This window comes from Pan troglodytes, chromosome 12 (assembly GCF_028858775.2).
Source record: "Pan troglodytes isolate AG18354 chromosome 12, NHGRI_mPanTro3-v2.0_pri, whole genome shotgun sequence".
Classification (NCBI taxonomy): Eukaryota; Metazoa; Chordata; class Mammalia; order Primates; family Hominidae; genus Pan; species Pan troglodytes.
The window spans coordinates 54,732,828-54,754,830 of record NC_072410.2 but is presented as its reverse complement, the minus strand read 5'-3'; positions in this window follow the sequence as shown (position 1 = coordinate 54,754,830).

Here is a 22,003-nt window from a genome sequence, read left to right as displayed (position 1 = left end):
TAGGCTTTTTTTATGGGACTTGAAAAGCTGAATGTAAAATTCAACTAGGAGGGCAAATACATTAAAAAAAAACAGTGAAAAATGACAGTAATTCTGCAGTGTGATATTGGCATAAGACTAAATCATGGAATAGAATAGACAGTTTCGGAAACCAAATATAAATTTAGTACATGATAAAGAAAGAAGTAACTAGACAATGCCTAATGTTGGGACAAACAGCTATCCATTTGGAGAAAAGATATAAAATTAGAGTCTTACCTTGTACTATATGTAAGAATGAATCCTGTTTGGATTAAAGATCAACATATTAAAAAGCTATCAAAGAAAGTTTAAGATAAGAATTTTATGATGTTGAAGAATGCTTTCCCCAGCAAAATAGAAAAAAAAAGCTATCAATAATAAAAGGAAAGGCTACTGATTTGATGACTCACAAATTTAAAACATCTCTAAGGCAAACACCACCATAAACAAACTTGAAAGAAAAGCAACAAACCAAAAAGAAATATTTGCATCATAATAAAGTTACTACCCATTCATAACAAGTGCCTAAAAATTGGTAAGAACAATTTCTTTTAAATGGAAAGGAGGCTGGGCTTCCTTTCCTTTTTAAAGAAAATGGCTCACACCTGTAGTCCCAGTACTTTGGAAGACTGAGGTTGGAGGATTGCTTAAGCCCAAGAGTTTGAGATCACCCTGGGCAACATGGCTAAACCCCATCTCGCAGGGCACAGTGGAGCACACCTGTAATTCTGCTACTTGGGAGACTGAAGTGGGAGGATCCCTTGAGCCTGGGAGGTCAAGGCTGCAGTGAGCCATGATCAAGCTACTGCACTCCAGCCTGGGTGACAGAGAGAGACTCTGTCTCCAAAATAAATAAATAAATAAATAAATAAAGGAAAGGAGATATGATTAGGCAATTAAGAAGAAACAAAAATGGCAAATTAACATGAGAAAAAATATGCAACCTAACTAGGAATCAGAGAAATGAATATTAAAGCAATATAATGATATCACTCCTTTATCTCTCAGATCAGCAACAATTTTAAAAGATTGATATTATTTCTTTATGGAAAGAATATGGCAAGATGAATAAACACACATTCTGGTGGAATTTAACTCAGCACAGGCTTTTTGGTGGCCAGCTTGACATTATCTGGTCAAATGTGTGGACATTGGTCTATTCTACTTCTGAGAATGGATCCTGTGAAATACACACATGACCCAAGCCAAGCCACACGCACTAGCATATTTATTGATCTTTTTTTATTAGGACGTAGCCTAATGTCCATCAATAGAAAAATGGTTACAGCAGTTGTCCTGCAATGCAGTCACTTAGACAATTGAGGTAGAGCCATACGTACCCAGATGGAAAGATTTCTAAGACACATTTTTAGGAGAAAAAAACAAATCAAGGAATAATAAATAGCTGGAACTCATTCATCTTCGTAAAGCTACATATATGTATGTTTTGTATCTACATATAAATGCACAGAAAAAGGTCTGACTGACACAAATCAAATGGTTAGAAATGGTTACCTACAGGAGGTGCTTCAACTTATTATTCAATACAGTATATAACTGTACAGTATAAATTTTTACAGGAAGCAAGTATTCACATATTACTTCTATAATTTTTTTCTAAGTTAAGATCAAATATCTTCAGACTTCCCTGTTTCAACGCTAGCTTTGAGAAGGAGCCACTGTAAGGAGTCCTCTCCTTAGAGCTCACATTCATGCAGGGAAGGCTGCTAAAGGCACATGGCATTGTGAACAGAGCTGAAAATAAGTTCTGTGAACAAGAACTTGACTCCAAATTTTATCTTGCTTTCCTGTTTTCTTTTCCCATTGATTGTTTGTATCTGACTATTTTGCACATGTCTCTGTAAGTGCCCTTCAATCCTTATGGAAAATATCAGGAACTTCCATGAACAGTAAAGGGTCCCAGCCTGGAGCCCTGGGATCTGGTACACACGGGCGCTCTCAGTAGCTGTGAAATCTGGAATAAGTCCCAGCTTCTGCATGCCTCGTTTTCTTCATCTATGAAATGCAGTGGCTGGCCCAGTGCTCTCAAAGTCCCTTTCCTGTTCTTAGCCTTTAGGTTTTGTGTGCTCTGCTGGGCTCCCTCTTCTCTCCACATCCTAAAGGCACTGCAGCAGGAAAGTGTGACTGCTCAGCCCCTTCCATCAGCTCAGATCACTGAGATTCGACTGTCTCCCCATGTGGGCCAGGGGCTGGTGAGGAATTAAGAATTCACACAGAAAATCACTTTCATTTCCCCCGCAGCACTATTCATTTGGGAGACACATCTCTGATAGTTTATGCCCAAAGCCTCTTTATGAGAGTCTAGGATGGTTCTAGCGCCAGCAGTCACAGTGACCCACCAACTCAAGCCAGGTGTCCCTTCTTGGGAGCACAAGAAGTAGTAAAAATAATCCAGAGAGGTTCTGTGTACCTATCACCCATCTTCTCCCAATGGTGCCACTTTATACGTCTGTAGTACATTATCAAAACCAGAAATCAACATTGGCATCATACAATTAACTAGACAATTAGACCTTACTTGGATTTCATTTTGCAGGGACTCATTTTTGGGGGGTGAGGGCATGTAATCCTGTGACATTTTAACCCATGGGTAAACTTGTGTTACCACCACCACAATCAAAATGTAGAACTCGTTTGTCATCACAAAGGAATTCCCTTGTGCTACTCTCTATTTTTCGTTTTTTGAAATGGGTCTCTCTTTATCGCCCACGTTAGTTTCAAACTCCTGGGCTCAAACAATCCTCCTGCCTCAGCCTCTCAAGTAGCTTGAACTACAGGTGCACACCACAGGCTCAGCTTGCTACCCTTTTTAGAGTCACATTCTGGCTCCCTTACCTAATCCCTGGCAACCACTGATCTGGTCCCCATTTCTGTCTTTTTGTCATTTTGAGACATTATATACACAGAATCATACAATATATAACTTTTTGAGATAAGCTAAGCAGTTTTTACACTCATGAAAAATAGCCTTACATACTGAACCTGGATTTCTTGACTGGGAAGAATTTCTTTCTTTTTTTCCCCCATTAATCTATATGTTTTATTTTTGTGGGTACATAATAGCCTTTAGGTTAATAGGTATATTATGGAGTACATGAGATGTTTTGATACAGGCATGCAATGCATCATAATCATATTATGGAGAATGGGGTATCCATCCCTTCAAGCATTTAACCTTTGTGTTACAAATCATCCAATTATACACTTTTAGTTAGTTTTAAATGTACAATTAAATTATTATTGACTATAGTCAGTCACCCTGTTGTGCTATCAAATACTAGGTCCTATTTCATTCTTTGTTTTGTTTTGTTTTTTCTTTTTACCCATTAACCATCCTCCCCAACCCTCCATCACCCACAACCCTTCCCAGCCTCTGGTAACCATCCTTAGGAAGAATTTCTTGACTGGATTTATACTGGGGAGAATTAATTTCATCTTCAGATCATGTAGAGTATTTCATTTCTAAGGAAATCTGAGACTCTAATGATACCCTGAAAACAAAGGATTTAACCACTAGAATTCACCAGATCATTGGAAGGTGTCCATGAGGTTCACTGTGTAGATGGAGGGAGGAGGAGCAGGTGATAGCCCTCATAGCCAGGACTAGACCTTCCTCATGGCCAGGACTAGGCTCAGAGGTGGACTCCAAAATGAACGCAAGAATATGTACTTGCTACCCATGCCGGACATTAATGAGCTTGGAAGAGGTTTGTCTATACATGTGAGAAATGAGTTTCAAGTACTTTTATCAATTCCTCCCCCGACAACTGATCAAAAAAGAAATTGTTTGCAAATTGCACAGCAGGCCAGGAAAACAGTCTGAAAACCCTTTCAATCAGATATTTTGGAAGGAGCTTGTCTAAAAACAACCCTTGCCAAGTTTCCAGGCTGCTCCTTTGTAAGCTCATTTTTGAAGATTTGTCACAAAGCAGGAACTGGAAGGAGAAACATGTTTTATTTTGTTATACAATGAAGTTCTTTGTCCAACAAATAGATGTGATAATATCACTGTGTTGGATACATTCTACCATTCTCCTAAGTGGTTGGGGCTGCTTTTTAAATTTTTGCACCTTCAGTCTGGTTGAGAGCACTGAAAGAATGGTGCTAAAAGCCTCTTTTCAGACACTTCAGGGGCATTCTTTTGTTTGAATTTACTTCCCCTTTCCCACCCATTCCCTGGCACCAAACGCAGCCTTACAAATCAGCTCCGACTGGCAGGAGGAATGAAGTCAGCAGGAGCTGGTGCCAAGTTCCTCTTGGGCTCCATTCACCCAAGCCTCGCTAACCTTTTCTCCACATAGAAGGGGCATCTCCACTGCTCTCAGAAACACAACTTTGTACACACGCCAAATTGCTTTTGGGGGCAGTTACAACAGAGATCCTCCCACTTTCATTTTACCTAGACTGTGTCACATAGAGCCAAGCACTTTGCAATTTACCACCTTTTCCCTTGATTTAATATTAGAAGCTCTATCTGATTCTGAGGCTGTTTTCTGGAAGGGCACTCCAAATGAGGAAATGTCTCTGTAAACTAATGACAACGAAAAGGACTTTATCTGACCAACAATTTACTGTCTCCTGCTGGATTAGAGCGCTCACTCACATGAGCACTGCAGTTTTATAAAACACACAGAAGCATATGACAATGTAAAGACATGATCCTTCATGGTATTTCCCAGCTGCCAGTGAATACATTTTTAGGCACCACGACTTTGAATTCATTCAGCTGCATGATTTAGAGTCACTGGTCCCAAGCAGGATAATTTTGCTACCACCCCCCAGCCTGCCCCTTAGGGACATTTGTCAATATCTGGAGATGTTTTTGATTGAATCAACCAAATGGGATTGCTACTGGCATCTAGTGGGTAAACGCCAGGGTTGCTGCTAAACATTCAGCAATGCACAGGACAGCCCCCATAACCAAACAAAGAATTATCTGGCCCCCCCAAATGTCCAAGTGCTGAGGTTGAGAAACCTTGATTAAAGGAAAGCATAGGGCTTTTGATGTCAGATAATTCAGGATTTGAATCTGATCCTCAGCCTAGGCTATCCAAGCTTCAATTCTTCTTCTTTAAACTTAAAATGATCCTATCCTACCTGCCTTACTGAATCACTGGGAGGATCGAATGACAGTAGAACCTGTAAAGAATGTAGTACTTAGCAAACACTGCGTGCTAAAAAAAAAAAAAAGTTCTTTCTTTCCTCTTCACTCCCTGCTTTATACTGTTAATACCTCCTTTGAGACTACAGAGTCTCAGCAGCCGTTTTTCTCTTCCTTATCGCTGGAAATCAGCATTGTAGCAAATATCCACTCTGCTTTCTTGCAAACACTGATTCTCTGGTCTAGTGGGGCTGGCTACCACACAGCCTTGACTCTCCCATCACAGGTGTGACGACAAGGCCCAGAGTATCCCAAGCCCTAACCACAAAGATGGTTTCAGAGGAGAGACCACAACCCAAGCCTGACCAATCATGGCCACCCCAAGGACTATAGCTGGAGCCCTCAGGAAATAGACACTCTTTTTTTTAGTCTGGAATTAATCAGAAAATGTGAAAACAAAGTAAGTTCGTAGCTGCCAGTAGCTATCTTTGCCACTGGAAAGAACTGAATCAAGGCAGAATCAAAGTGCAGAAATGAGACATGGTAGAGTCAGGGGTGGGAGGGGAAATGGGGTTCCCATGATAGCTTTCCATGACCTTTTACCTTACATTAGTTTGAGTTAGGTTTCTGTGACTTGAAACTCAAGGATTTATGACTAATAGAGCTTGTAGATGGGGTTAGAACGCACAGGATGTCAGTATAGTAACCAGCCTACAGATATCTACTGAGTGCCATGCAAGGTCCTGATAAGGACAAAAGATATCATTCCTGTCCTCAAGATGTTTCTAATCTTGGTGAGTAAACAAACACCTAGCAAAAAGATACCGTTACAAGGTTGTGGAAATGCCAAGAGAATCACAGGCCATATTGCTGATAAATTGGGTGTGGAGAGGTGAGAGAGACATTCTTCTGTATTGGAAAAAAAAGGGGACACTTTGTAGAGGAAGTGACTTAGCTGGCACCTCTCCCTAGCTGCCCAAGCCAAGAAGCTTCCCTTTCACTACCCCAGGACACATAAGCTGAGAACCGAAGAGGACTCTTACTCCTCCAAGGGGCTCTGCTCTTGCTGGACTGTCACCACCCCAGACCTGGTAAGCCAGGACCTCTGTTCATTGGCCCAGTGGCTACTCTCCTCCTGGGCATTGTCCACTACACTCCTATTCATCTACCCCCAAAGTACACAGACCCTCCACGACCTCTCCTCTGCATTCCTACCATCCACACCATGTGTAGTGTTTCCTTGCCCCAGACCCAAACCCCTACTCCTAACTTCCCTTCCAAATCCTTCCACTATTCCCTCTAGACCTCTTACTCCAATATCAGCAAATACCCGCATCTCTCCTATCCTCCAAATGTTCTTCCACTCCTTTTCTATACTGAGAATCAGCTGTCTGTTGAACACAAAGTTCCTCTGAAACTCTGCTGCATTCTTCTCAAACCTCACAGTCAGGAGGTAATGTTATTTCCAGTGCTGCTTCCAGGCAGTTACTGCTCTGGCCTCTGGCCAAGATCCCTGATCCTTTGAGGATCCAGGCTTCTGGTCCTGCCACCTCTTCTCCTCTTCATTGCTGTCATCTACAGATCTCCTGACTCACAGCATTTTTCTTCACCCAATTCTTGCTATCTTTCCCAGTGACTTCAACCCCTGTGTGAAATTCTTATCCACCACCATGTGTGTCCATCCCCTGGCATGGTCACCACACTGTCCAGCTCCAGGAACATAAAGAACATTGTCATTGATGTGAATGGTGCCCACTGTAGTTTTGCACTGCACACCCCACACACGCTTATGCAGTGTCCCAGGGCCTTGATCTCATTTCCATCCACCTGCTCCTCCCATCAACTGAGCCACTGCCTCCTTAACCACACCCTTATCTCTGCATCACTCTAACATTATTAATTCAAACATCCCAGTCCCTTCAAGTTACTAGCTCAAGTACCCTCACAAGAAGTCTTTCCCTACAGAAAATTAGGAAATCCATGACCCTTTCACCTTCTATCAGTCCTTCCTGCTTTCACATCTTTCTTAACTCATCCTGGAGTTTAGAGTCTACCATTATCAATTATACCCTGGAAAAGACTCATAGTCAATTGCTGCCTTCATTCTATTCCACTTGGCTGATAAAACCCCAGCCCTGAAAGATCCAAATCACTGCTATCCCCAACTATCTGTATCCTGGAAGCAGTATTTCCAGTGAATATCACAAAACAGGACATACAGTATTCGCCTAAATCATGACATTTTCCTCTCTATCATCACACATGTCTCCTAAATCTTCCTTCTTAGTGCCTCCTGGGTGCATGGTCTTCTCTCTAACTTAATGTCTCCAACGAGGTCTGCACAGCATCATCAGCCACACAGACAACTGAAATAGCACAGAGTAAGTTCTAAAACACTAATAACATGTCATTCCTTTGTCACTGCCTAAACATCTTCAACAATGTACCCTTGTTATTAAGATAAAATCAGAAATTCTAATGGTGTACACTTGTTATTAGGATAAAATCAGAAATTCTTATCACAGAATTGCATCACCTGCCCTGCTTACGTATCTACTCAGATTCCATGCTCCCCTTTCTCTGAATAGCCCTGTACAGCAGCCACCTTGACTTTCCTCAAAGTTGTCTTGCTCCTTTTGACCCCCAGAGCCTTCTGACAAGCTGTCCCTTCTGTCTACAAGGCCCCTCCCCAACCTGGCTTAGCTTATTCCAGCTCATCCTAAGCTCTCAGCATCAATACCTTGAACTCAGAGATAGCTTCTCTAACCTTCCTTCCCCTACACAGCATGCACAAGGTCAAGTTACATTGACCAATGATCTCTTGATATACCATACTTGCCCTTTAAAAACATTTATCACAAATTATCACTTATCACAACACTTACCACTTGTGTTACTAATTGTTTGAAGTCTACTTTCTAGACTAGAAAGTAAGCTCCATGAGGGACAGCAACTGAGTATTTTGTTCACTGCTGTATCCCCAATGCCTTGTACAGAATAGGTGATCCATAAAGACTTGATGAAGATGAGTAATTCACTGAGTGAATGATAATATGAGCTTGGCCTTGAAAGATAAGCAGGATTCAGGTGAACAAAAAGGATGAGATTTTCATTGGCAATGTGCAGGGTGTGAAAGTGGATAATGAGCCAACCAATTCTTATTGAATGCTATTGAATGTGCAAGCTTCTTGCTAATGACTAGAAATTTCTATGCGCATAACAGACAATAATGAGCTTGGAAGACATATGTTTCAGAAACACCCAACTCCTATTTGTAGAAACATCTACTATTGTTTTGTCCAGAATGGACCTAGGAGTTAGAACTGGGGGTCCAAGGGATATACATATTGACATATCATATGTCAATATCATATGTCGTATCATGTAACAATAGAGTCAGTGGAAGAGACCCTTTCAGCATTTTTCAGACAGGAATATCTGCAACATCTCTGCTCAATTCCACAGGCAGGTAATCCCCAACCAAGAGATGCTGTAAACCACTCCCTTTAGAGGAGAAAGATATAGCCTCTTAGCTGCCCATACATAAACACAGAAGATGTAAACACATACCACTATCTTCAACTTGAAGTGACACTGAAGAAAACACACAGTGTATGGCAAAAAATAGAAAACAGAAGGAGCATTAAAAATAGAAACAGAAAAAAAGATGGCCCTAGAATTGAAAATATGTCACAACACATAGTTCCATAAGATTTCTTTTAAAATGGCAATCACTACCCTCTCATCCCATGCTTCCCAGAAGCAAACACTTCCAAACCTTGTAGCGGATTATTTTGCCATTTGTTTCTATGCCTCTAAATAACAAGCTTGTACTAGTCTACTACTTCTTGATATTTAAGTTCAGAATTCTCTACTGACTTCCAACTATCTAAATGAGGATTCAACTCTTTTTCATTGCCCTCAGTCTCTGGCATTTACCCTAACACCATTTCAACCTAACACATACTTTCAATCCCCTGTCCTCTCAACAAGCTGTTTCATAATTTTGAGTAAATTGATATTAAATGCTAATATTATCATGACTATGTAAATAATATTCACCAATTAGGTTGGGCACAGCGGCTCACGCCTGTAATCCCAGCACTTTGGGAGGCCGAGGCGGGCAGATCACGAGGTCAGGAGATTGAGACCATCCTGGCCAACATGGTGAAACCCCGTCTCTACTAAAAATACAAAAATTAGCTGGGTGTGGCATATGCCTGTAATCCCAGCTACTTGGGAGGCTAAGGCAGGAGAATCACTTGAACCCAGGAGGCAGAGGTTGCAGTGAGCCAAGATCATGCCACTGCACTCCAGCCTGGTGACAGATCAAGACTCTGTCTCAAAAAAAAAAAAAAAAAAATTCACCAATTAATTATGTCATATATTGCTATTACTTTTCTTTGCCTATACTTTTTATCTTTTCAGGAGCTAATAATAGTCTTGTTTTTTATTTATATGGTTTTCTATGAACTTACCACTAAGTCAACCCTTAACTCTTCCTCCATTGTGTAAATATTCTCTGAATACATTCAGACATATTAACTATTCCTTCAGTTTTGTCTTCCTGAAGAAGTGTCTTCCTGAACTTTCTGATCTGCTCCAATCTGGGCAGGCTGCTCTCCTGACCTGCTGCCTTGATGCCATCTTGGAATCACCCACCACCATCATCCTGGGGATTCTTTGGCCTTGCTCCTGTGTTGGATCCCATTTTTAAATTCTCAAGTCTTCCTCTTTCTTAGTTTGCTTCCTCATTCTGTAGAGCATCTGAGAAATGGTACCTGGGAGATAAATTTTTTGAGAAAATGCATATCTGAAAAATGTCTTTTACCTTAACCTTTATTTGACATTTTGGCTACATTTAGAATTGTAGTCTTTATATCACTTTCCAACAAAATGTTTAATGCCAGGCTCCTTTTCATCTGGATTCTGGTATTACTCTTGAAAAGTCTGATGCCCTTCTACTCCTAGTCCTTATTTTTTCTCTTTTGTATTTCTCTGGGAATTTTCAGGATCATTTCTTCATTCCCAGTGTTCTAAAACTTCACTATGACATGCCTTGGTGTGACCTTTTCTTCTGGTTATAGGTTATAGTATTTTTCTGCTTCTTCATTTGTCTAGTAATTTTTTAAGCCAGATATTGTGAATTTTATACTGTTAAGTGCTGAGCTTTGTACTATTCCTTTTAAGAGTGTTGGACTTTGCTCTGGAAAGAAGTTAAATTACTTGCATATTAGTTTTATCCTTTAGCAGCTTGTTTTTAAGCCCTTTTAAAGCAGATCTAGAGTAATACATAGCAATGACATAGTAATGCATAGATGTAGTTCTAATACATAGCACTTCTATTGTCACTACTGAATGGTCTGTGTATTCAGCAAGGCCATTCCACTCTGTCTGATAGGAATGTGAATGGGTCTCACCCCCGTTAACCTCCGAGAATATTTTTGGTTGACAGCGTCCCAATAATTGCTTTCCCCAGCAGTTGTTCCTTCTTAGCCTCTCAGAATTCCACTCTACTCATGTGTCAAAAAATCAAGGAGATCCTTATGGGGATTTCTAGAACCCTTCTCTTTTGCTCCCCTCTCTCAGTTCTTTGCCCCACAATTTCCAGCTACCTTTCTACCCACCCGCTCCTTCCCCTCATTCCAACTCAACAAGCCTGCCAGTCTCTATTTGTTCTTCTCTGTTCTTTATTCAAGAGATCATACCCAGGCATAAGCCCGAGCAATCACAGGACTCACTTCATTTGTTTTTTTTCTCTCAGGGATCACAGTCCTATTCTTCCTATTGTCCAATATCTGAAAATAGTTATTTCACATAACTAGTTCTATTTTCTTTCTTTCTTTCTTTCTTTCTTTCTTTCTTTCTTTCTTTCTTTTCTTTCTTTTGAGATAGTCTCACTCTGTCACCCAGGCTGGAGTGCGGTGGTGCAATCTCGGCTCACTGCAGCCTTCACCTCTTGGGTTCAAGCGATTCTCGTCTCTCAGCCTCCCGAGTAGCTGGGATTACAGGCGCATGCCACCACGCCCGGCTAATTTTTGTATTTTTAGTGGAGACGGGGTTTCACCATGTCGGCCAGGCTGGTCTTGAACTCCTGACTTCAGTTGATCCACCTGCCTCAGCCTCCCAAAGTGCTGGGATTACAGGCATGAGCCACCGTGCCTGGCAACTTGTTCCATTTTCTAGTTGTTTTTGTCATGAAGGCAATTTTGGGCTCTGTTAGTCCCTCATGGCCAGGATAAGAAGTCTGGTGTGACCTTTTTAAATTCATTGTTTGGGTACTGGTTGGACACATTTAATGTACAAAAATGTCTCTTTCAAATCTGGGAAATTTCTGTATATTTATTTAATACTTTTCCCTTCTGTTTTCTGTTTTCATTTTTCTGACACTTCCAGTAATTGGATATTAGACATTCTGAGTGCTCTCCTAAGTTTCTTGCCTTTGCTCTCCTATTTTCTCTTTCCTTGTCTTCTTATCCTACCTTCTGGAGATTTCCTCAACTTTACCTTTCTTGTAAAATTATTATTCCTATTGCACTTTTATTTCTAAAAGCATTTTATTATTTTATGAATGTTCCTTTTTATAGTTCTCTATTCTTATTTTATGGCTGAGCAAAAGAATGTTGTCACTTTGGGAGGCCAAGGCGAGCAGATCACCTGAGGTCAGGAGTTTGAGACCAGCCTGGGCAAAATGGTGAAACCACGTCTGTACTAAAAATACAAAAATTAGCTGGGTGTGGTGGTGCACACCTGTAGTCTCAGCTACCAGGGAGGCTGAGGCAGGAGAATTGCTTGAACCCAGGAGGCGGAGGTTGCAGTGAGCCGAGATCATACCATTGCACTCCAACCTGGGTGACAGAGCAAGACTCTGTCTCAAAATAAAAAACAAAAAGCAAACTAACAAACAAAAGAATGTTGAATGGCCATTCTGGATTAATCTTTATCACTCTGGTAGGGTCATTATCTTATTAATTTTTTGTGTATGCAGTGCCTAGCATAGTGTCTGAACAAATGTCAGTTAAATTGTTGAATATCTTGTATATGGATAGGCAGAAAGAACAGTGGAATATAAAGAGATCTGGGTTGGAGATCAGGCTTAGCTATTTACTAGCCATAAAGATCTTGATCAAGTCAGATTTTTTTCTCTTCAAGCCCTAGTTGTTTCATCATGGGAGGTGGCTCCTTCCATGGCTGCTGTGAATATCAAGTGAAGTTCTAAGATCAACACACAAGTCAAAGTCTCATGGGGAAAATTACTCTTGAGAAAATTCTTAAACCATGCATCAAGCACATCACACATGATTTTATTTATATAGGCTTGAACACTAAAAATTGAAAACCACTCAGCTACATTTAAAGAAACAAAAGCAAAGTCTACATGTGGATGTAGTAAGTTTCATGAGCATCTGTTTTATTCTGCTTTTCCAATGCTATCAAATCTCTGGGGCAGGCTTTCTCATTTCTATTGACATGTGGTACCAGATAATTCTTTGTTTTGGGGGACTGTCCTACTCACTGTCGAATGTTTAGCAGCATCCATGGCCTCTATCCACTAGATGCCCACAGAAACCTCCCCCCTTATCCCTCTATCCTCACCATTGTGACAACCAAAAATGTCTTCAGACATTGCCAAATGTCTGAAGTAGGGGAGCAAAATCATCATAATTCTGAAGCACAGCCCTAGAATAAGTGACAACTAGGTTTTCTAAAGCTTTCTTATTTGCCTGTGACATTTACTCCATTCTTCTTTAATATTAAGTCTCTGAAACCATATTACATGTCAATATATATGTTTGTTGTTCTGAGGATTAAATGATACAATGTGTGCAAAAACATCTAGCACAGGGCAAAGCACATTGATAAATATTTGCTGTCTTTGGCCAGGTGCGGTGGCTCACGCCTGTAATCTCAGCACTTTGGGAGGCCAAGGCGGGCTGATCACCTGAGGTCAGGAGTTCCAGACCAGCCTGGCTAACATGGTGAAACCCTGTTTCTACTAAAAATACAAAAAATTAGCCAGGTATGGTGGCACGTGCCTGTAATCCCAGCTACTTGGGAGGCTGAGGGAGGAGAATCACTTGAACAGGGGAGGCAGAGGTTGCAGTGAGCCGAGATTGTGCCATTGCACTCCAGCTTGGGCAACAAGAGCAAAACTCAGTCACAAATATATATATTTGTTATCTTTGAATCTAAACCTGGCCTGGTCAGACTCACGGGCCCATCACTTTTTGGAAAACAGTAGAGAAGAACATGTCCACCTACTTCCAGTCTTTCCAACCTGGTATGTCCTATCAGGGCCTCCATGGTGCAGTAGGGCTACCTCTCATGCCCTGGGCCACTGTTCTCATCCTCTGAGGGGGTTAAGTTTTAATCCCACATGTAAATTAAATACACTGATCATGTGACTACAAGCCACATGAAAGTTTTTTTTTTTTTTTTATACTTTAAGTTTTAGGGTACATGTGCACATTATGCAGGTTAGTTACATATGTATACATGTGCCATGCTGGTGCGCTGCACCCACTAACTCGTCATCTAGCATTAGGTATATCTCCCAATGCTATCCCTCCCCCCTCCCCACCACAGTCCCCAGAGTGTGATATTCCCCTTCCTGTGTCCATGTGATCTCATTGTTCAAGTCCCACCTATGAGTGAGAATATGCGGTGTTTGGTTTTTTGTTCTTGCGATAGTTTACTGAGAATGATGGTTTCCAGTTTCATCCATGTCCCTACAAAGGCCATGAACTCATCATTTTTTATGGCTGCATAGTATTCCATGATGTATATGTGCCACATTTTCTTAATCCAGTCTATCATTGTTGGACATTTGGGTTGGTTCCAAGTCTTTGCTATTGTGAATAATGCCGCAATAAACATACATGTGCATGTTTGTGGAAGTCAGTGTGGCGATTCCTCAGGGATCTAGAGCTAGAAATACCATTTGACCCAGCCATCCCATTACTGGGTATATACCCAAATGACTATAAATCACATGAAAGTTTTATAAACTTATTACTATTTGTAGCTTCTAAGCTTCTGCTCACAGCTACCTTCCTATCTTCCTAGAACTCCTTAGTTCCATAGTGAAGAGTTGCTTCAAGATCCTCAAATTTCCCAGCTCTCTCTTTGCTTTAGTTCTGTAAGTAATCACTTTTGTTGTTATTTCACTCTTCTAATGTCATTTTACTTTTCATGACCTAATATTTGGACTGCAAGCTCCCAAATGAGAGTGGAGAGGACCATAGCTGATGTGTCTTTGTATTTCTAACAGTGCCTGACATGTGTCTTGCATAGATCCTCAAAAAAACATTTGAGAGATTCGTAGTGCTTTTAAAGTATGTCTGCAAAGTATTTGACACCATCAAATGTGATGCTAGCTTAATGACTCAAATTTAACAAACAGAATGCAGGGGAAGTGATGCAATGTGTCTTCCAAGGCTGGGTCATAAAGGTGACAGCTCCTGCCTGGCTTTCTCTTGGAACATGCGCCTTGGGAGCTCTGAGCTAACACGGAAGAAGTCTGGCTACTCTGAAGCCACCACAGAGAGCAGTCTTATATAAACAGAAAGATCCCAACAGAATAGAGAACCAGAAATAAATCCGTGCATTTATGTTCAACTGATTTTCAACAAAGATACCAAGAACACCCAATGGGAAAAGGACAGTCTCTTCAATACATGATTTTGGGGAAAACTGGGTATCCATATGCAGAGGAATGAAATTAGACCCTTATCTCACATGATATACAAAAATCAACTCAAAATGGATAAAAACTAAAACATAAGACCTGAAACTGTGAAACTCCAAGAAGAAAACGTAGGGGGATATCTCCATGACATTGATCTAGGCAATGATTTTTTTAAATGACTCCAAAAGCACAGGCAACAAAAGTGAAAATAGACAAATGGGATTAAATCAAACTAAAAAGCTTTGGCGCAGCAAAGAAAACAATTAACAGAACAAAGAGAGAACCTACAGAATGGGAGACAATATCTGCAAACCAGACATCTAATAAGAGGTTAATATCCAAAATATATAGGGAAATCAACTCAATAGCAAGAAAAAAATAAGCTAGTTTAAAAATGGGCAAGGGATCTAAATAGATATTTTTCAGAAGATGCACAAATAGTAAAATAGGTATATGAAAAAATGGTTAATATCACTAATCATCAGGGAAATGCAAATTAGAAACCACAATAAGATATCATCTCACACCTGTCAGAATGGTTATGCATCAAAAAGATGAAAAATAACATATATTGGAGAGGATATAGAGAAAAAGGAACCCTTGCACACTGTTGGTGGGAATGTAGATTAGTACAGCCATTACAGAAAACAGCATGGACTTTACTCAAAAAGTTAAAAATAGAAATGCCACATAATCCAACAATCCCACTACTGGGTATATAGCCAAAGGAAATAAAATTGGTATGTTGAAGAGATATATGTACTCTTGGAATGCATTGCATCATTATTCACAATACCCAAGATATGGAATCAACCTAAGTGTCCATCAATGGGTAAATAAAGAAAGAAAACATGGTACATATACACAGTGGAAAACTATTCAGCCTTAAAAAAGAAGGAAATCCTGTCATTTGCGACAACGTGGATGAACCTAGAGGACAATACATTCAGTGAAATAAGCCAGGCACAGAAAGACAAATACTAGGTAATCTCAGTTATATGTGGAATTTGAAAACGTTGAACTCATAGGAGCAAAGAGTAGAATAGTGGTTGCCAAGGCCTGGGTGTGGGAAAGGGCATGGGGTGATGTTGGTGAATGGAGCTACAGAGTTTTAGGTAGATAAGAGAAATTAGTTCAAGAGGTCTACTGTACAACATGATGACTATAGTTAATAACAATGTGTTGTAGTTTTGAAAATCACTAAGAGTAGATTTTAAGTGTTCTCACCACAAAAAAAATTAAGTATGTGAGGCAATGCATATGTTAATTAGCTCAATTTAGTAATTTCATAATGTATTCATATGTCAAAACATCATGTACACAATAAATATATAAAATTTTTATATGTCAATTAAAAGAAAGAAAACAAACAGAAAGATGCCCAAGAAATGCCAGTGTCAGCTGTTTTAGTCTTTTCAGCATTAATCTCAAGAAATGTCAGTGAATAAGCCTTTAGATTATTCTAACACCAGTCTTTAAGCTACCCAACTGACATCCCACTATCCCCGCTGAGCCCTTCTCAACTTGCACATTCATAAGCAAAATAAATGTTGTTTTAAGCCATTATGGTTTGGGTGGTTTGCTATGTAGTATTTGATAACTGGAAGATATTGGATCCACCAGCAAGGAGCTATAAAATACCTGACCAAAAATATTAGCCGTTTCAAATACTAGAAGCTGAAAGGTGAATGGCTAAGTTCACTCTAATTGCACCATCTTATTTTGCTGGTTCCCTATCTGAGCTTTAGAAAGAGGTAGTGTTACCTTGACAACAAAGACCATCCAAAAATCTCTGGGTTGACATAATATTAACCCTCACATTCCAACTTCCTGGGGATTTATATTTCACTTTTCCAAGCCATACTTTCTGTGCATGTGCTAGATTTTTCCAGCTAATGGTTTCAACGGCATTAATGATGAAATGTGGCTTTTTGCTAGACAGATGTGGAATATTTGTGTCTTACTCCTTACCAAGTGAACTGCAGAGATGATCTCATTAAAGTCTTCTGAAAGAAATTCTGCACAGCAATCAGACTCATTTTTGCTTAAAATTATAGGTGCCCAAATGTAGAGATGGTTGCCAGCTTTTGGTCTTGCTAGGATGAAAATGGCATTGTGTGCAGGGGGTGCTGTCGTGTACTTGTGTCTTTGGTCCACACTGGTGCTCTCAACAGATCCCTTAACCCTCTTCTGGCTGAATTTTTTTTTTCTAGTTTGTTGTTTAAAATTCAAACTTGTCTGGCCTTCACAAGCAATTTACCAGAAGCTGAACTTAAAAATGTAAACTGATGTCAGATGTTAGATTTATCTAAAATATCCAGGAAAATCAGAACATTGCATTTTAATGACTTGGCAGGTGGTCCATGATTATGATGAATTTCTTACTCTAGTTGACACATTTTCAAATGTTAATGTCCTCTCGAGGAATAAACTGTGTTCTAATGATTGAAATAATGGCTTCAAAGGTGAGCATTCAGCTTATTATGGTTTCAAATCTTGGCAGTGTGCATGGAGAGGTGTTAGGTTATGCACTCGACAGAGAAATAATTATGACCACGTAATGAAAAGGAGAAGAGGCTTTCAGAGAAGGATTATGAAGAGGGCCTAAGTCATGAGGAACAGACTCCTTCTCAGGATGGAACTACCCTGAATCAAGTGCAACACAATGCAGAAGACACTAGATCAAGTTTCCTCAAAATTGCACAATTCACACTCACCAGGGTCCCAGTTTGTGGACACACTTTTTTTCTCTAACCCAAAAGGAGGACTCAGAGATATTTTTTTTTCCTGTCAAAACTCAGCTCTCTTTAAGCCTAATGCTGAGTCCAAAAAGGCTGAAACTTGACAGTAACAAGGTGAGTTCTCAGCTTTTTCAACTCTCCAGGAGGAAAGGAGAACAGACAACCTCCTGGTGACCAAACACACTTCTATCTGCAGTCTGACTGATAGAATTTATTTGAAAAAAATATAGAGTAACTGTCAGCACCAGGAGAAAGGAATTGGAAATATTCTCTGGAAAGGAATTATTGGTCCCCTATGGCATTGCTTCTTTACTTTAAGCCATAGTTGATAAAAGTTTCCCCCTTTGCCTTGCAATTCCTAATTAAGCCCATCCTGAGCTAACTTCTTAGGGAAAACATGTATCTCAGTCCATTTAGGTGCTATAACAAAATATATTAGACTAGGTATCTTATATTAATAGACAAGATAAATTAATTTCTCACAGTTCTGGAGGCTGGGAAGTCCAAGATCAAAGCTCTGGCAGATTTGGTGTCTGGTGAGGACCCACTTCCTGGTTCATAGACTGTGCTTTCTCCCTGGGTCCTCACAAGGTAGAAGGGGTGAGGAGTCTCTCTTGAGACTCTTTAATAAGGGCACTAACCCAATTTCTGAGGGCTCCACCCCATAACCTAATCACCTCCCAAGGACCCAACCTCCTAATACCATCACCTTGGGGATTAGGATTTCAACATGTGAATTTTGGGGAGACACAAACATTCAGACTATAGCAACATGCAAAATGCTTCACCATAGAAATGCCATCAGTACACTGCTAGCCACACTTAGGATAATGATTTGGCCAAGGCAGAAAATCTCCTTTCTTTTCCTGAGATTAATAGACTGTGAATGATATAGATGCAAACATTCAGCGGAGTGGCACTAAGAAGGAAGGGAAAACTGATTACCCTACTCTCAAATCTTGTTTTGCACCTGAGCAAAGGCAGGCCTCCAACAAGTCCTATGTATTAGTTTTCTGTGCTATGTAAAAAATGATCACAAACTTCGTGTCTTAAAAAGCACTCATTTATTATCTCACAATTTCCATGGGTCAGGAATCTGGGTATCACTTAGCTGAGTTCTTTGCCCAGGGTCTCACCAGGCCTCATTTCCATCTAGATGTCAGGGTCCTCTTGCAAGATCACTGGTAATTGGCAGAATTCAGATCCTCAAACTGAGGATCTGATCTGAGGCCCCATTTCCTAAAGACCACCTGCTATTCCCACCAAATGGTCCTGTGACAACCATGTGCTTCTTCAAGGCTGCATTAGTCAGGTCAGTTTGCTACAACAAAATACCATAGACTCTGTGGCTTAAATAACAGAATTTTTTTTTAAGTTCTGGAGGCTGAAAGTCCAATATCAGGGGACCAGCATGGTTGGTTTCTGATGAGGGCTCTCCCCTTGGGTTGTAGGTGGCAACCATCTTGCTGTGTTCACATGACCTCTTCTTTACGCAAACTTGGGAGTGGGTGGGGGTGTAAAGAAAGAAAGCACAAGAGGGCACAAGTGCTAGCTGTCAGGTGTCTCTTCTTATAAGGGCATTAATTTCATCATGAGGGAGAACCTCATCTAACCCTAATTACTCTCCAAAGGCTCCATCTCCAAGTACCATCACATTTGGAATTGGGGCTTCAACATATAAATTTTGGAGGGAGTTTTTGGGGACAAGCATATTCAGCCCATAACAAAGCCAAAAGGAAAATTTCTCTAATTTCTTTCATTTCTGACCTCTGGATTTCCTTATAAAGGGGTCACCTGATTAGATCAGGCCCTCAGAGGCTCCAGGACAGGGTATTAGACCAGGCACATACACGAAGGGGCTTTCTAAGAACTCTGCCTACCATACCCTATCATTGACCCTATGGTGTCCTTTTCTCTCATATCCCTTTACCCCTCAGCACTCTCATCTGTCACTCTCGCTACCATACATGCACGCATGTGACATGCACACACACACACTCGCCACTCTTCACGGACACCTACAAATGAGCTGCAGTCATTTGGCCACGTCCCATGGCCTCCCATGTCCTCTTCCTGTCCCCATTTCCATCTTGACCTAAAAGGGCTAGCCTGTTGGAGTACAGAAAGAAGCAATGAGAAAATAGTTTTTTCTTTCTGCCAATTATTAATAAATCTCCATTTGAACCTGATATATTTTCTCTAAAGACATTCACCAACCATTAATAGTTACAGTGACTAGTATCTATGAGCTTCTAAAGGGCTTACTAAAAATGTATGACATCTAAAAAAGGAAAAAGCTATTGTCTTTAAAATGTAAAATTTGATATTATTAAATATTTAGTTGTATGCTTATAAAATATCAGGATGAATAAGTTATATGACTATATTTTAGTTAATGAGGGATATGAAAATATTTTAATATGTTTGATATGATGGGGTATAGAGCTCCAAAAATAAGAGTTTCTAGGAGTAGGACCCACGAAGGTTTCAAACAACTGAGACATATTTACCCCCAGCACTAGAATTGATAGGGTGAGGTTTGAGTGGAGAAATCTCAGAGCAGCACTTACTTTACTATACTTTCTACTTTTAAGGCGTCCTGGCATTTAAGCTTTTACCTGATCTTACTGATTTCCTTTCGAATTAGAAAAAGCAAATACATATATATATTTTTTATTTCACATATTGGGAAAGAATGATAAATTAAGTTACTTATCGAAGGCCACAGTAGAATCATAAGGAAGAACATGGTCTGCTCTCAAACTACAGAATCACAGATTCTGGGCATCGAACAGTTGATGGCATCATCTGATGGGTGCAGAGAAAATGTGAGGAGCCCAGGATCCCACTAGACAGCAAGTGAATATTAGAGACAGGAATCAAGGCTGGTTGCCTCTTCCCCCAGAGTTCTTTCCAATACAACACACTTTCTCTTTCTTAACACTAGACTCACATTTTTTCAGTTCAACCTCTGCATCTTTCAAACCAGACCTTACTGTATGATTTTTCCAATTAATTCCTTTCATCACAAATCTCACCTAGAATTTGATAATAAACTGTAAGCAGAACCCTAGAATCTTGGTGATAGACTCTCAGAGATCATCTAATCCATCCTCTCCTCCAGGCTGGATATTGCTTCAACAATATCCCTTACATGTGGTCAACTAGCCTCTACTTTATTACCTCCAGTAACAAGGAGCTCACTACCAAAGACATGGGCAACTACATTCTGAGCAACCTTAGCTGTTGAGATGTTCTCCCATCCTCTAACTTCACATGTGGTTTTCTGGAGGTACATGAAATAAGTGTAAGTCCTTTCAGAGGCCACTGTGTCTCATATTTGAAGATGATTACCTTTCTCCAATCACTTCCCCTCCCAGACTTTCTCAGTGTCAGTGTTATCAGTACTAAGACTTCTTCCTCAGCCAGAAGTGTCCCATGAATTACAAGATATTTAGCATCACTGGTCCTCCAAGAACCAAACTCCACTAGCCCTAGACTCTTACCTTATGACAACCTATTTGTGGTGACAACACAAGATTCCCCTGGCACTTTCAAAAACCTTTGGAGAGAGGAAGAATACTGTCCTTGATCGAGAAGCACTGTGAGTCGAGGCCACCCCCCCCCCACATTTACTGTATTAAACATGGTATAGCTATAGAAGGCTCTCTCAGTTCATGGAATTCTCAAAGCCATCCATGATGGGAGCTTTGTGCCACTGTTCTCAGAACACAGGATTACAGAGGGAATGAGAGAATTAATGACAGGAATTTAACACTGAACAGAAGGAAGCCTTCTGCCGTGTTTAGGAATCTGCCCTTTTGCACCACACCCATGTGCTCCCCACTTGAAAGCCACCCTCCTGTCTTCCTGTTGCAATTGGGAAGCATGTGTTGCCAATTAAGTAGTTTTTCTGAATTAGAAATTCAGATTACATTGTTTCCCACCCAAATAGCCATCTCTCAATTATTTTTCCAACTGAAGTGCCATGTAGTTCTTCAAATGTCTTTCACCTTTGGCCATTGTTTTCTTTGGATCTTTTGATTTTGATTAAAATTGCCTAAGTCAGAATAATTGTAAAAACAGAAAAAAGATTGAAACCCAAATTGCCCTTGAAATTGCTTTGAAATCAGAGCACAACCCTGGCAAGTGATTACAATTTCATTGAATGTGAGACCACCACACAGGACCTCCAGGCTTGCCCACTCATTCCCAGAATATTTTTGATTGCACACGTGATAATGATTGTATTTTGAGAAGCAGCGGGCAATACGCAGTATAGAGGTAAAAGCATGGGCTTCTTGCTTTGAATCCTGGGTCTGCCATCTACCAGCTATGTGACCATGGGCAAGTTTGTTAACTGCTCTGTGCCTCAGTTTCCCCTTCTGTAAAATGGAGGTAATTTACACCTCCTAAGGTTGTCATCAGGAT